General features: G+C 43.7%; 1 long non-coding RNA gene across 1 annotated transcript; it reads right to left on the bottom strand.

Moving 5' to 3' along the window:
* Window positions 1-4,475: 4,475 nt before the first annotated feature.
* LOC120057425 lies at window positions 4,476-11,652 on the bottom strand. The gene is made up of 3 exons (XR_005477927.1): window positions 11,588-11,652; window positions 5,234-5,338; window positions 4,476-4,518 (listed from the first exon to the last, which is right to left on the bottom strand). It is a non-coding gene; the product is annotated as an uncharacterized LOC120057425 (long non-coding RNA).
* Between the last annotated feature and the right edge of the window lie 3,230 nt (window positions 11,653-14,882).

The following is a 14,882-nucleotide window of genomic DNA, read 5'->3' as shown; positions in this document are numbered from 1 at the left end:
TTCTGAGCAACAGAACACTGGTTTTTAAATAGCTTCAGAAGGCATTGGTAATTGGAGACAGCTGCGTCCTGACGAGGGGGCGGGGTCAGCTCTCCAATTAGCCATGGAGTCGACCAATCAGCTGCTTGGGGGATTTCAGGAAGCCATCCTGAAACACACACATAACAAACCACAACACAGAAACTGGGGAACGTACCATAACCTACCACTCTACAATAAAGGCCTGATTGATGGAGTGCTGGCTGCAGAGATGGTTGTCCTTCTGGAAGGTTCTCCCATCTTCACAGAGGAACTCTGGAGCTCTGTCAGAGTGACCATCGGGTTCTTGGTCACCTCCCTGACCAAGGCCCTTCTCCTTCGATTGCTCCCTCTGCGCCCAGCTCTAGGAAGAGTCTTGATGGTTCCAAACTTCTTTCATTTAAGAATGATGTTCTTAAACATCAAGACTCTTCCTAATGCTGCAGAAATGTTTTGGTACCCTTCCCCATATCTGTGCCTCACCACAATCCTGTCTCGGAGCTCTACGGACAATTCCTTTGACCTCATGACTTGGTTTTTGCTCTGACATGCAGGTGTCTGCTTTCTTTTTTTACCCCCTTTTTCTTCCCAATTTCGTGGTATCCAATTGTTAGTAGTTACTGTCTTGTCTCATCGCTACAACTCCCGTACGGGCTCGGGAGAGACGAAGGTCAAGAGTCATGCGTCCTCCGAAACACAACCTAAACAAGCCGCACTGCTTCTTAACACAGCGCGCATCCAACCCGGAAGCCAGCCGCACCAATGTGTCGGAGGAAACACCGTACACCTAGCGACCTGGTCAGCGTGCACTGCGCCCGGCCCGCCACAGGAGTCGCTAGTGCACGATGAGACAAGGATATCCCTACCCGGCCAAACCCTCCCTAACCCGGACGACGCTAGGCCAATTGTGCGTCGCCCCATGGAGGATATTTTTCAGTGGCAGGGAGATTAGTCAGGATCAAGGCAAAGATGAGAGCTCCTTGATGAAAATCTGCTCCAGAGCGCTCAGGACCTCAGGTTCACTTTCCAACACGACAACGACCCTGGTCTGCTGATCCCGGTCACGGCCGGCTGCGACAGAGCCTGGGCTCGAACCCAGAGTCTCTGGTGGCACAGCTAGCACTGCGATGCAGTGCCTTAGACCACTGCGCCACCCGGGAGGAGTTCAATTTTGAGTCTCATAGCAAAGAGTTCAAATACTAATGTAAATAAGATATTTCTGTTTTTTTATTTTTAATAAATTAGCAAGCATTTTTAAAACATGTTTTCGCTTTGTCATTATGGGGTATTGTGTGTAGATTGGGGGAAAAAAATATTTAATCCATTTTAGAAAAACACTGTAATGTAACAAAACTTGGAAAAAGTGAAGGGGTCTGAATATATTCTGAATGCACTGTATTGCACACATACCATGTTGAAACATCTGTAATGGTAGTAATCTTGAATGATTGTTCATATTCTGGGTCCAGTTGTTTCAGTTTTGTCTACAAGCTTTGTCTACAGACTCTTTAGACACTGACACCATGGAAGTCAAAGGAAAGGTCTTTACTCTACATTAACAAATAAATAAAACATGGTCTGTGGTGTTTGTTCCCTATCAAATTAAATACATTTAAAGTGTTTTTTTGTGAGTGTAGAGTATCTGTTGTCTGTTACTAGCGTATCTGGTGACAATGATAAAGTGCTGAGGGGCTACCAAAGGTAAAACAGACCATAGCTAATATGTGGTCAGAAGTAAGTCTGTGGTCAAGGCCTAATGTCATAGACTAGACATAACATAGTAAACGTTGGTCTGTGGTCGCAGCCTGGTGTCATAGACTAGACGTAACATAGTAAATTTATATCCGGGAAACTCAATTTAGTATGATACAGTTGAAGTCGGAAGTTTACATACACTTAGGTTGGAGTCATTAAAACTTGTTTTTCAACCACTCCACAAATTTCTTGTTAACAAACTATAGTCTTGGCAAGTCGGTTAGGACATCTACTTTGTGCATGACACAAGTAATTTTTCCAGCAATTGTTTACAGACAGACTAATTCCAGTGGGTCAGAAGTTTACATTCACTAAGTTGACTGTGCCCTTAAACAGCTTGGAAAATTCCAGAAAATGATGTCATGGCTTTAGAAGCTTCTGATAGGCTAACTGACTTCATTTGAGTCAATTGGAGGTGTACCTGTGGATGTATTTCAAGGCCTACCTTCAAACTAAGTGCCTCTTTGCTTGACATCATGGGAAATCAAAATAATTCAGCCAAGACCTCAGAAAAAATTGTAGACCTCCACAAGTCTGGTTCATCCTTGGGAGCAATTTCCAAACGCCTGAAGGTACCACGTTCATCTGTACAAACAATAGTACGCAAGTATTAACATCATGGGACCATGCAGCCGTCATACTGCTCAGGAAGGAGACGAGTTCTGTCTCCTAGAGATGAACGTACTTTGGTGCGAAAAGTGCAAATCAATCCCAGAACAACAGCAAAGGACCTTGTGAAGATGCTGGAGGAAACAGGTACAAAGGTATCTATATCCACAGTAAAACGAGTCCCATATCGTCATAACCTGATAGGTTCCTCAGCAAGGAAGAAGCCACTGCTCCAAAACCGCCATAAAAAAGCCAGACTATGGTTTGCAACTGCACGTGGGGACGGAGATCGTACTTTTGGAGAAATGTCCTCTGGTCTGATGAAAAAATGTTGAACTGTTTGGCCATAATGACCATCATTATGTTTGGAGGATAAAGGGGGAGGCTTGCAAGCCGAAGAACACCCTCCCAACTGTGAAGCACGGGAGTGCCAGCATCATGTTGTGGGGGTGCTTTGCTGCAGGAGGGACTGGTGCACTTCACAAAATAGATGGTATCATGAGGGAGGAAAATTAAGTGGATATATTGAAGCGACATCTCAAGACATCAGTCAGGGAGTTAAAGCTTGGTCGCAAATGGGTCTTCCAAATGGACAATGACCCCAAGCATACTTCCAAAGTTGTTGAAAAATAGCTTAAGGACAACAAAGTTAAGGTATTGGAGTGGCCATCACAAAGCCCTGACCTCAATCCTATAGAAAATGTGTGGGCAGAACTGAAAAAGTGTCTGCGAGCATGGAGTCCTACTAACCTGACTCAGTTACACCAGCTCTGTTAGGAGGAATGGGCCAAAATTCACCCAACTTATTGTGGGAAGCTTGTGGAAGGCTATGCAAAAAAAGTTTGACCCAGGTTAAACAATTTAAAGGCAATGCTACCAAATACTAATTGAGTGTATGTAAACTTCTGACCCACTGGGAATGTGATGAAAGAAATAAAAGCTGAAATAAATCATTCTCTCTACTATTATTCTGACATTTCACATTCTTAAAATAAGGTGGTGATCCTAACTGACCTAAGACAGGGATTATTTACTAGGATTAAATGTCAGGAGTTGTGAAAAACTCAGTTTAAATGTATTTGGCTAAGGTGCATGTAAGCTTCCGACTTCAACTGTATGTTGCGTTTGGTATTTTTACGTAAGACAGATGGTTACTGAAGGCAAAAACAAAAGTAGTGTGGCTGGTCGGGGTGGATTAGTAGGTGCCTAACATGAACATCTAACCCTAACCCCTAACCCGAATCCCTAGCCTAGCTAAGGTTAGTCAGCTAGCTAGAATTCGTAACATACTGTATCATACGTTTTACAAATTCGGAACATATTGCACATTTTGCAAAATCATAACATATAATACAAATTATAATTTATAACATATCATACGAATCGGTGTTGGACATCCACAAATTAATACACACCATACGAAACATAACATATCATACTAAATGGAGTGTCTCGGATATAGATACAGAACAATACGAAATCCTCAGAGACCAGGTTGTTACACTGGTGTTGGAGGCAGGTCTCTTATAATCTGGTTGGGTCATGTGACTAGAAACCCCCCTCAAAAAATGTAATTGACAATGATTCAATGGTGAGAACATATAATTTACTGTTGATCAGCACAAGAGAGCCATAGCATATTAATTAGATTTATTCAATCATTCAATGTGAGAAGAGATCCATTATTAATCTGGATTAATTTAAGTAGAATAAGACTGGTCCTGCTTGTGAAACCGCACCAAATGGCATGATGAATCACAATGTCAGCTTACCTGTTTGAGATCGCATTACTGCAAATCTTCTACCTTTGTGTTTGCTGTGGAGTGGGCAGAGTTATGTAAGCTAAAATCATATTGTAATATATTAGCCAATAATGAGGTTAAATTGTTTTACAACATGTAATTAAACTGTAATGTTAGAATAGAAACAGCTTTTTTATGAATGATAGAAAATTCCTATTTTATGAATTTCACATTAGAAAATACATACACTACTTTTCCTATTCATCTATGTAATATTCGCCATATACATAAGATCACAATCGGTCTTACAGTGCATCAATTATTTCATATCTATGTTTATGTTATACTAACAATATTTGAGGGTCATAAATTTGATTCTCTTCATGTATTATTTCTACAGAAATGGGTGACAATTGTATTTAATGGCACTTACACTGAGTGTACAAAACATTAGGAACATGTGCTCTTTCCATGACATGACCAGGTGAAAGCTATGATCCCTTATTGATGTCACCTGTTAAATCCATTTCAAATCAGTGTATGTGAACGGGAGGAGACAAGTCAAAGAAGGATTTTTACGCCTTGAGGCAATTGAGACATGGATTGTTAATGTGTGCCATTCAGAGGGTGAATGGGTAAGACAAAATATTGAAGTGCCTTGAAACGGGGTATGGTAGTAGGTGCCAGGCACACCGGTTTGAGTGTGTCAAGAACTGCAACGTTGCTGGGTTTTTCACGCTCAACAGTTTCCCGTGTGTATCAAGAGCAGTCCACCACCCAAAGGACATCCAACCATCATTGGAGTCAACATGGGCCAGCATCCCTGTGGAACGCTTTCCATGCCCCGACGAAATGAGGCTGTTCTGAGGGCAAAATGTGGTGCAACTTAATATAAGGAAGGCGTTCCTAATGTTTCTTTTACACTACACTGACTGATTCGGTACAATTATTTCATAACAAGTCAAAGTGGCAAATTAAGTAAGTTAGGTACATTGATTTAGCTTTAGTGCTACATGACAAATTGATTTCATGGCATTGTACAGGTTGATTAGTGTAACATGTAATACATATGTAATACATTTCATAATATTTAATACAGTGCTACTCACTGGTTTTCCTCCTGCACCACAGGCAGAAAGCGGAGAAAACACTGAGCGATGCCACAGACACAACGGTGAGGACAGATCCTTGTAGGCTGAAGATGGCTATCATACCTAAAGGGGAAAAGTAGCACAACAATGCATTTTTCTTTGGAATAATCAAATTTATTTCCTCCAGTGTCGTGGAAAATTGCAAGATTATGTTATAATGCTTGTAAGATTATATTATAATGCTTGTATTGCATTATAATGGTTGTTTTATTCGACAGAATAGAGTATTGTGTGTGTGTTCCACTGAGGATGGGCCTCTATGAGATAGCACTGACAAAGGAGATTTACGATGTCTTTGGGTGATAAAACCTAAAGAGCATTCCAGAGAACATGAGCTAATGGTTCTGTTCTATGCCGTACCGGGGAGAGACGGTTCCCTTTTGGAGTAAGGGGGCCAGACACTGGTCTTTACAATGAAAACCGTTGACACAGCAGTAACTGTCTGCTATGTTTTATAGTTATCTTTCATACAAATCTTAACCTTTGTGAACTGTTCCTAAGATCTATGATTCGTCATGTAAGTTGAGAGGGGTGTATCTTGGTGTCACAATCGCCTGGAGTGGTGGGTGCAGAGTCAATTGCAGAGAGCAGAGGATACTGGGGAAAATCGTCTTTATTTAGATTCCCCAAACGAACGCCCAAAACCATAGGCGAAAAATAGACAGAAAAATAGTCCGACCCAACACAGGGCACAAACGGACAGGAACACAAACACGCACACCCTGACTAACAGAAAACAATCCCGCACAAACATAGGCGGGCCTAACAGGCTTAAATAGACATAAATCAAGAAACAAAATAAGAGACAGGTGCAACCAATAAGACCAAACAAACAGAAAAGGAAAAAGGGATCAGTGGCGGCTAGTAGACCAGCAACGACGACCGCCGAGTGCCGCCCGAGCAGGCAGGGGAGCCACCTTCGGTGGGAGTCGTGACACTTGGCTATAAAAGATCTTTGTACTTTTCTGTAGTCACTCTCAACGGTTCATTAGAAATAGTGAATTGTTGAAAGTCAAATGCTATTGCAAAGCTTATTATTATTAAAGATGTAGTTTAAGTATAACTCTGACTGGTGTGTAGTTTGTAACTCTCATTTGGTAAAGCAGAAATATGCCATCACAATAGTTTTCATCTGTATAAGTAATTCACCAAGAACAGTTGCTTACTGCTGTTTTTCACTTTACTAAAAAAGAACTTAGAATATTTGTTTGGTATCACTATTAGAATGTATTACAGCTTTCTCTCTTCAACAGGTGATGGCCAAACTTGTTCCTTATTCAGCTGTAACGGCACAAATCTCCTGCTCACCCAATGTTGTCTTAAAAAGATCTCAAGTTAATCAGATACTGACCAAGGGTTTAATGATTGCTTCCATCGCATTTCTATAGGCACCCAAACTAAGTGAAATGGTAGAAAACCCCACACTAAATTGCTAATGTGTTCCTGTAAACAACCTACGTCTACAGATAACAAGATGTGTGTTGTCATCACAGAGCTATAGCCTCATGCCATTGTGTTTAAGGAAGAATGATGATGGTATTGTATTCAATACATCCCTGTTGGTTCAGTGATACAGTATCTGCATCAGAAGATAAGAACACTTTCAGCTTTGATGAAAGACATTGGTTCAGTTAGGGGAAATTATAGCAGATTTTGTGATAAGGTATACAAGCCACATTTATAGAGATAGGGAAGAGGCATATGTACATTTGGTATTGATCAAACTTAGGAATACATTTAGTATGTTTAACTACCTTGAGCATAATAGTTACTATGATCTACATTACTAATAAAAATGAATAAAGTATTTATGACTGGTCTATAATTTTTATTCCAAAGAGAAGATACAGTATTTGACACATATAGGCTATGACTATACAGGTAAACATAATTAGTTACATTGTCTTAATTGTACAAAACCTTACCATCAAAGTATTTTTGTAATGTAATTCTTTTATTTTTTTTACACACTCAGCTTTACTTCATCATACCAAATAAAGTCAAGTCTTCACCCTGGTGTGAGGATGACAACATGACATGTGTAACGATTCTCATTTTTACATAATTCCATCAATTCCCATTATTAAAGTGGCTGGAGTTGAGTCAGTATGTTGGCAGCGGCCACTAAATGTTAGTGGTGGCTGTTTAACAGTCTGATGGCCTTGAGATAGAAGCTGTTTTTCAGTCTCTCGGTCCCTGCTTTGATGCACCTGTACTGACCTCGCCTACTGGATGATAGCGGGGTGAACAGGCAGTGGCTCGGGTGGTTGTTGTCCTTGATGATCTTTATGGCCTTCCTGTGACATCGGGTGGTGTAGGTGTCCTGGAGGGCAGGTAGTTTGCCCCCGGTGATGCGTTGTGCAGACCTCACTACCCTCTGGAGAGCGTTACGGTTGTGGGCGGAGCAGTTGCCGTACCCGGCGGTGATACAGCCCGACAGGATGCTCTCGATTGTGCATCTGTAGAAGTTTGTGAGTGCTTTTGGTGACAAGCCGAATTTCTTCAGCCTCCTGAGGTTGAAGAGGCGCTGCTGCGCCTTCTTCACAACGCTGTCTGTGTGGGTGGACCAATTCAGTTTGTCCGTGATGTGTACACCGAGGAACTTAAAACTTTCCACCTTCTCCACTACTGTCCCGTCGATGTGGATAGGGGGGTGCTCCCTCTGCTGTTTCCTGAAGTCCACAATCATCTCCTTTGTTTTGTTGACGTTGAGTGTGAGGTTATTTTCCTGACACCACACTCCGAGGGCCCTCACCTCCTCCCCAAGCCTACCACTGTAGTGTCGTCCGCAAACTTGATGATTGAGTTGGAGGCGTGCATGGCCACGCAGTCGTGGGTGAACAGGGAGTACAGGAGAGGGCTCAGAACGCACCCTTGTGGGGCCCCAGTGTTGAGGATCAGCAGGGTGGAGATGTTGTTACCTACCCTCACCACCTGGGGGCGGCCCGTCAGGAAGTCCAGGACCCAGTTGCACAGGGCGGGGTCGAGACCCAGGGTCTCGAGCTTGATGACGAGTTTGGAGGGTACTATGGTGTTAAATGCTGAGCTGTAGTCGATGAACAGCATTCTCACATAGGTATTCCTCTTGTCCAGATGGGTTAGGGCAGTGTGCAGTGTGGTTGCGATTGCGTCGTCTGTGGACCTATTGGGTCGGTAAGCAAATTGGAGTGGGTCTAGGGTGTCAGGTAGGGTGGAGGTGATATGGTCCTTGACTAGTCTCTCAAAGCACTTCATGATGACGGAAGTGAGTGCTACGGGGCGGTAGTCGTTTAGCTCAGTTACCTTAGCTTTCTTGGGAACAGGAACAATGGTGGCCCTCTTGAAGCATGTGGGAACAGCAGACTGGGATAAGGATTGATTGAATATGTCCTTAAACACACCAGCTAGCTGGTCTGCGCATGCTCTGAGGACGCGGCTGGGAATGCCGTCTGGGCCTGCAGCCTTGCGAGGGTTAACACGTTTAAATGTTTTACTCACCTCGGCTGCAGTGAAGGAGAGCCCGCAGGTTTTGGTAGCGGGCCGTGTCAGTGGCACTGTATTGTCCTCAAAGCGAGCAAAAAAGTTATTTAGTCTGTCTGGGAGCAAGACATCGGTGTCCGCGACAGGGCTGGTTTTCTTTTTGTAATCCGTGATTGACTGTAGACCCTGCCACATACCTCTTGTGCCTGAGCTGTTGAATTGCGACTCTACTTTGTCTCTATACTGGGACTTAGCTTGTTTGATTGCCTTGCGGAGGGAATAGCTACACTGTTTGTATTCGGTCATGTTTCCGGTCACCTTGCCCTGGTTAAAAGCAGTGGTTCGCGCTTTCAGTTCCACGCGAATGCTGCCATCAATCCACGGTTTCTGGTTTGGGAATGTTGCTGTGGGTACGACATCGTCAATGCACTTTCTAATGAACTCGCTCACCGAATCAGCATATTCGTCAATGTTGTTGTTGGACGCAATGCGGAACATATCCCAATCCACGTGATTGAAGCAGTCTTGAAGCGTGGAATCAGATTGGTCGGACCAGCGTTGAACAGACCTGAGCGCGGGAGCTTGCTGTTTAAGTTTCTGTTTGTAGGCTGGAAGCAACAAAATGGAGTCGTGGTCAGCTTTTCCGAAAGGAGGGCGGGGGAGGGCCTTATATGCGTCGCGGAAGTTAGGTAAACAATGATCCAAGGTTTTACCAGCCCTGGTAGCACAATCGATATGCTGATAGAATTTAGGGAGTTTTGTTTTCAGATTAGCCTTGTTAAAATCCCCAGCTACGATGAATGCAGCCTCAGGGTGTGTGGTTTCCAGTTTACAAAGAGTCAGATAAAGTTCGTTCAGGGCCATCGATGTGTCTGCTTGGGGGGGAATATATACGGCTGTGATTATAATCGAAGAGAATTCCCTTGGTAGATAATGCGGTCGACATTTGATTGTGAGGAATTCTAAATCTGGTGAACAGAATGACTTGAGTTCCTGTATGTTGTTATGATCACACCACGTCTCGTTGATCATAAGGCATACACCCCCGCTCCTCTTCTTACCAGAAAGATGTTTGTTTCTGTCGGCGCGATGCGTGAAGAAACCAGCTGGCTGCACCGACTCTGTTAGCGTCTCTCGAGTGAGCCATGTTTCCGTGAAGCAAAGAACGTTACAATCCCTGATGTCTCTCTGGAATGTTACCCGTGCTCGGATTTCATCAACCTTATTGTCAAGAGACTGGACATTGGCGAGTAGTATGCTAGGGAGTGGAGCGCGATGTGCCCGTCTCCGAAGCCTGACCAGGAGACCGCCTCGTTTGCCCCTTTTTCGGCGTCGTTGTTTAGGGTCACCGGTTCAGGACAACGGGCGGACAGACGGGCGGCTACGGCAGCTCAGGACAGACGGGCGGCTCCGGCAGCTCAGGACAGACGGGCGGCTCCGGCAGCTCAGGACAGACGGGCGGCTCCGGCTGCTCAGGACAGACGGGCGGCTCCGGCAGCTCAGGACAGACGGGCGGCTCTGGCCTGGAGAGAGAACCTGGAGGGAGGAGACGGAGAGACAGCCTGGTGCGTGGGGCTGCCACAGGACCCACCAGGCTGGGGAGACCTACAGGAGGCACCGGATGGACCGGGCTGTGGGGGAGCACTGGAGCTCTGGTGCGCAGCCTTGGCACCACTCCTCCAGGCTCGATGTCCATTTTAACCCGGACCCTCCAGAGTGCAGGCACAGGTTGAACCGGGCTGTGAGTGAGCACTGGAGATCTGGTGCATACCACTCGCACCTCTCCCATAGGCTCAATGCCCACATTCGCCCGGCACGATCTGAGCGCAGGCATAGGACGCACTGCACCCTCCCAGCGCCCCGGAGACACAGCACGCAGAGCCGGCGCAGGATACCCTGGGCCGAAACGGCGTACCGGAGACCAGACACGCTGAGCCGGCACAACACGCCCTGGCTGGATGCCCACTTTCGCATGGCACTTGCGGGGGGCTGGCCTATAGCGCTCCGGGCTATGAACGCGTACTGGCGACACCGTGCGCTTAACCGCATAACACGGTGCCTGACCAGTAACACGCTGCTTACGATAAGCACGAGGAGTGGGCTCAGGTCTCCAACCTGACTCTGCCACACTCCCCGTGTGCCCCCCCAAAAAATGTTTTGGGGCTGCCTCTCGTGCCTGTCGCGCTGCCGTGCTACCTCCTCATATCACCGCCGCACAGCTTTCGCTGCCTCCAGCTCTTCCTTGGGGCGGCGATATTCCCCAGCCTGTGCCCAGGGTCCCTTGCCGTCTAGTATCTCCTCCCATGTCCATGAGTCCAGATTGCACTGCTCCAGTTTACCACGCTGCTTGGTCCGGTGTTGGTGGGTGTTTCTGTAACGATTCTCGTTGGTGGAAGGAGAGGAGGACCAAAATGCAACATGGTAAGTGTTCGTCATATTTTAATTTCAAACTGAACACTACACAAAATAACAACGATAAGAAAAACGAAACAGTTCTGTAAGGTGAACAGACACTAGACAGAAAATAAACACCCACAACCCATAGTGGGAAAACAGGCTACCTAAATATGATTCTCAATCAGAGACAACGATCGACAGCTGCCTCTGATTGAGAACCATATCAGGCCAGACATAGAAATACAACATAGAAAACAGAACATAGACTACCCACCCAAACTCACGCCCTGACCAACCTAACACAAAGACTTAAAAATAAACTAAGGTCAGAACATGACAACATGATGTGTCTCTCTGAAATTGAACCCTTTCAAATAGTCTATCTTTCCCCAACCAAGCTGCTCCTACAGTCTTAAACATGAGACAATAGAAGTACATGTATTGTGTTGTTCTCACCTTCAGTAAAGCCTCTTCAGGCCACCTCCATTTCACTGACAGCTCCACTTATAGACAGGCTGCTGTGACAGAGCTGTTAAGGGGGAGAGTAGAACAAGCTTCCTGTTTCTAACTGAACTCCACACCACATCCGTCCTGATCAGCAGGCTGGACAGAGAGTCTGGTGGACAACCTCTGAAGGGTGCCCTACATCACTGTAGTTCAATGAAGGTGCGAGAAATGACACCGTTCAGCGAGGTGCTTTAGTGACAGTGCCCTGATGCACATAGAACATGGTTTTTAAATGGACTTTGGAATTTGCTTTGTCGTAACTGTAGAAATATTTCAGTGCTCTTCACTACTGGTCCTAGGGGTCCTCACATTGCAGGTGCTGTAGTGTGCCCTCTGGGACCAGGGATGAAAAACACTATGCAATGCAATACAGCTTGAAGTAAAAAGTATGTTCTTCATGGAAAACAATGCTAATGACTGTGGCAGAAAAACACTTGTCGCTGTAGTTTATGAAGACGTCTGTGGAGAAAACATCCAGTTATAAAGAGAAATGTTTCCAAACAGATGCCCTTATTATGTGATTAGGTTATTACCAATGATGTATATAAACCCTGGATTGCTGATTATATGTATTGGCCAATGAGAAGCTTTGAAGCCACTAGTCGCCATATTGGTACTACTCAGAAGGAGCAGTCCTCAATAGGAATGAATGTAATTCTACAGTATTTCAATAAAATGTTTCAAGGACAAAATTACATGTAATTAACTTTTTCTTTGTTGTAGTGGGGACAGTAACATTCAGGGCCAGATTAATGTAGGGGTTTACAGGCGCACAAAAAACAGTAAGTCGCTCTAAGAGCTTCTGTTAAATAGCTAGAATGTTAAATAAATGCATTTTTCAATGTACTTTGTGTACAATACACAACACATTTATTGTGTACAACATGACAATACACTTATTGTATGTACAATGTAATCTGAGTAGAAAAGTGGCTGCGCAGTGGCTCCAAAACAGCGCCCCCTGGCAGTCATCTAGGGTACATTGACATCATTGGTTATTACAGAGGTGTAAACCAGCTGGCATAACCTACCGCCTGTTTGTAGTCCTAGAAACTGGAACTGATTTACTTACATATGATTCATTCAGCCATTCCTTTGGAGAAAATTAATAGGTAAAGAATAAGGTTTTGGGATAAACGCCGAAAATAAGGTCTGAGGTTAAAACAAGCTAAGTTTTGCTCTATGATATAATATCAGTCAATTAACATGACCTTTATGAATTATGAAGCCTTTGTGCTTTTTCTTTACTCGGCCTATATAAATAATTCAAAATTCACAAAAAGTTGACGTTAGCTGAGGAAGATTATCTCATAGAACAAAACATATAAAAAATTCTAAGCCTGGGTTTACCACATACCTTATTTTCAGTGTTTATCCAAAAACCCTACAAATATTCCATTTATTTCATAGGCTGGTGTCTACAAAAAGATGCCATTAGTAGTAGTTGGGAAATTCTACCCTGGCTCTTCTGAATTAAGTCTATATATTCTTAAATTATATTTTAGAAAATGGCTAAATAGTCTGTGAATCTGCGAATATGACCAAATGTACAGTACCAGTCAAAAGTTGGGACACACCTACTCATTCCATGGTTTTTCCTTATTTTACTATTTTCTGCATTGTAGAATAATAGTGAAAACATCAAAACTAGGAAATACCACATATGGAATGATGTAGTAACCAAAAAAGTGTTAAACAAATCAAAATATATTTTATATTCGAGATTCTTCAAAGTAGCCACCCTTTGCCTTGATGACAGCTTTGCATACTCTTGGCATTCTATCAATCAGCTTCATGAGGTATTCGCCTGGAATGCATTTCAATTAACAGGTGTGCCTTCTTAAAAGTTAATTTGTGGAATTTATTTAATTCTTAATGCGTTTGAGCCAATCAGTTGTGTTGTGACAAGGTGGGATGGAATACAGAAGATAGCCCTATTTGGTAAAATACCTATTTGGTAAAAGAACAGCTCAAATAAGCAAAGAGAAACAACAGTCCATCATTACTTTTAGACATGAAGGCCAGTCAATCTGGAAAAGTTCAAGAACTTTAAAAGTTTCTTCAAGTGTAGTTGCAAAAAGCATCATACGCTATGATGAAACTGGCTCTCATGAGGACTGCCACAGGAAAGGAAGACCCAGAGTTACCTCTGCTACAGAGGATAAGTTCATTAGAGTTAACTGCACCTCAGATTGCAGTCCAAATAAATGCTTCACAAGAGTTCCCGTAACAGACATATCTCAACATAGACTGTTCAAAGGAGACTGCGTGAATCAGGCCTTCATGGTCGAATTGCTGCAAAGAAATCACTACTAAAGGACACCAATAATAGGAAGAGACATGCTTGGACCAAGAAAAACTAGCAATTTACATTAGACCGGTGGAAATCTGTCCTATGGTCTGATGAGTCCAAATTTGAGATTTTTAGGTTTCAACCGCCGTGTCTTTGTGAGACTTAAAGGTGAACAGATGATCTTTGCATGTGTGGTTCCCTCCGTGAAGCATGGAGGAGGAGGTGTGATGGTGTGGGGGTGCTTTGCTAGTGACACTGTCTGTGATTTATTTAGAATTCAAGGCACACTTAACCAGCATGGCTACCATAGCATTCTGCAGCGATACACCATCCCATCTGGTTTGCGCTTAGTGGGACTATCATTTGTTTTTCAACAGGACAATGACCCAAAACACACCTCCAGGCTGTGTAAGGGCTATTTGACCAAAAAGGGGAGTGATGGAGTGTTGCATCAGATGACCTGGCCTCCACAATCATCCGACCTCAACCCAATTGAGATGGTTTGGGATGAGTTGGACCACAGAGTGAAGGAAAAGCAGGCAACAAGTGCTCAGCATATGTGAAGCTGGTTGGGAGTGAAGCTGGTTGAGAGAATGACAAGCGTGTGCAAAGCTGTCATCAAGGCAAAGGGTGGCTACTTTAAAGACTCTAAAACAGAAAATATATTTTGATTTGTTTAACACTTTTTTGGTTACTACGTGATTCCATAAGTGCTATTTCATAGTTTTGATGTCTTCACTATTATTCTACAATGTAGAAAATAGTAAAAATAAAGAAAACCCCTTGAATGAGTAGGTGTGTCCAAACTTTTGACTGGTACTGTATATTTTGCTTCATATGACAAATGTTACAGATTAGGCTACAGAAGCATGAGTTCAAAGATGTTATGCTGAGCAGCCATTATCACCATACACCACAGTGTAGGCTACAGCGGCTGTGTTTACACAGGCA

This window comes from Salvelinus namaycush, chromosome 12 (assembly GCF_016432855.1).
Source record: "Salvelinus namaycush isolate Seneca chromosome 12, SaNama_1.0, whole genome shotgun sequence".
NCBI lineage: Eukaryota > Metazoa > Chordata > Actinopteri > Salmoniformes > Salmonidae > Salvelinus > Salvelinus namaycush.
This window is presented reverse-complemented; position numbering and strand designations above follow the sequence as displayed.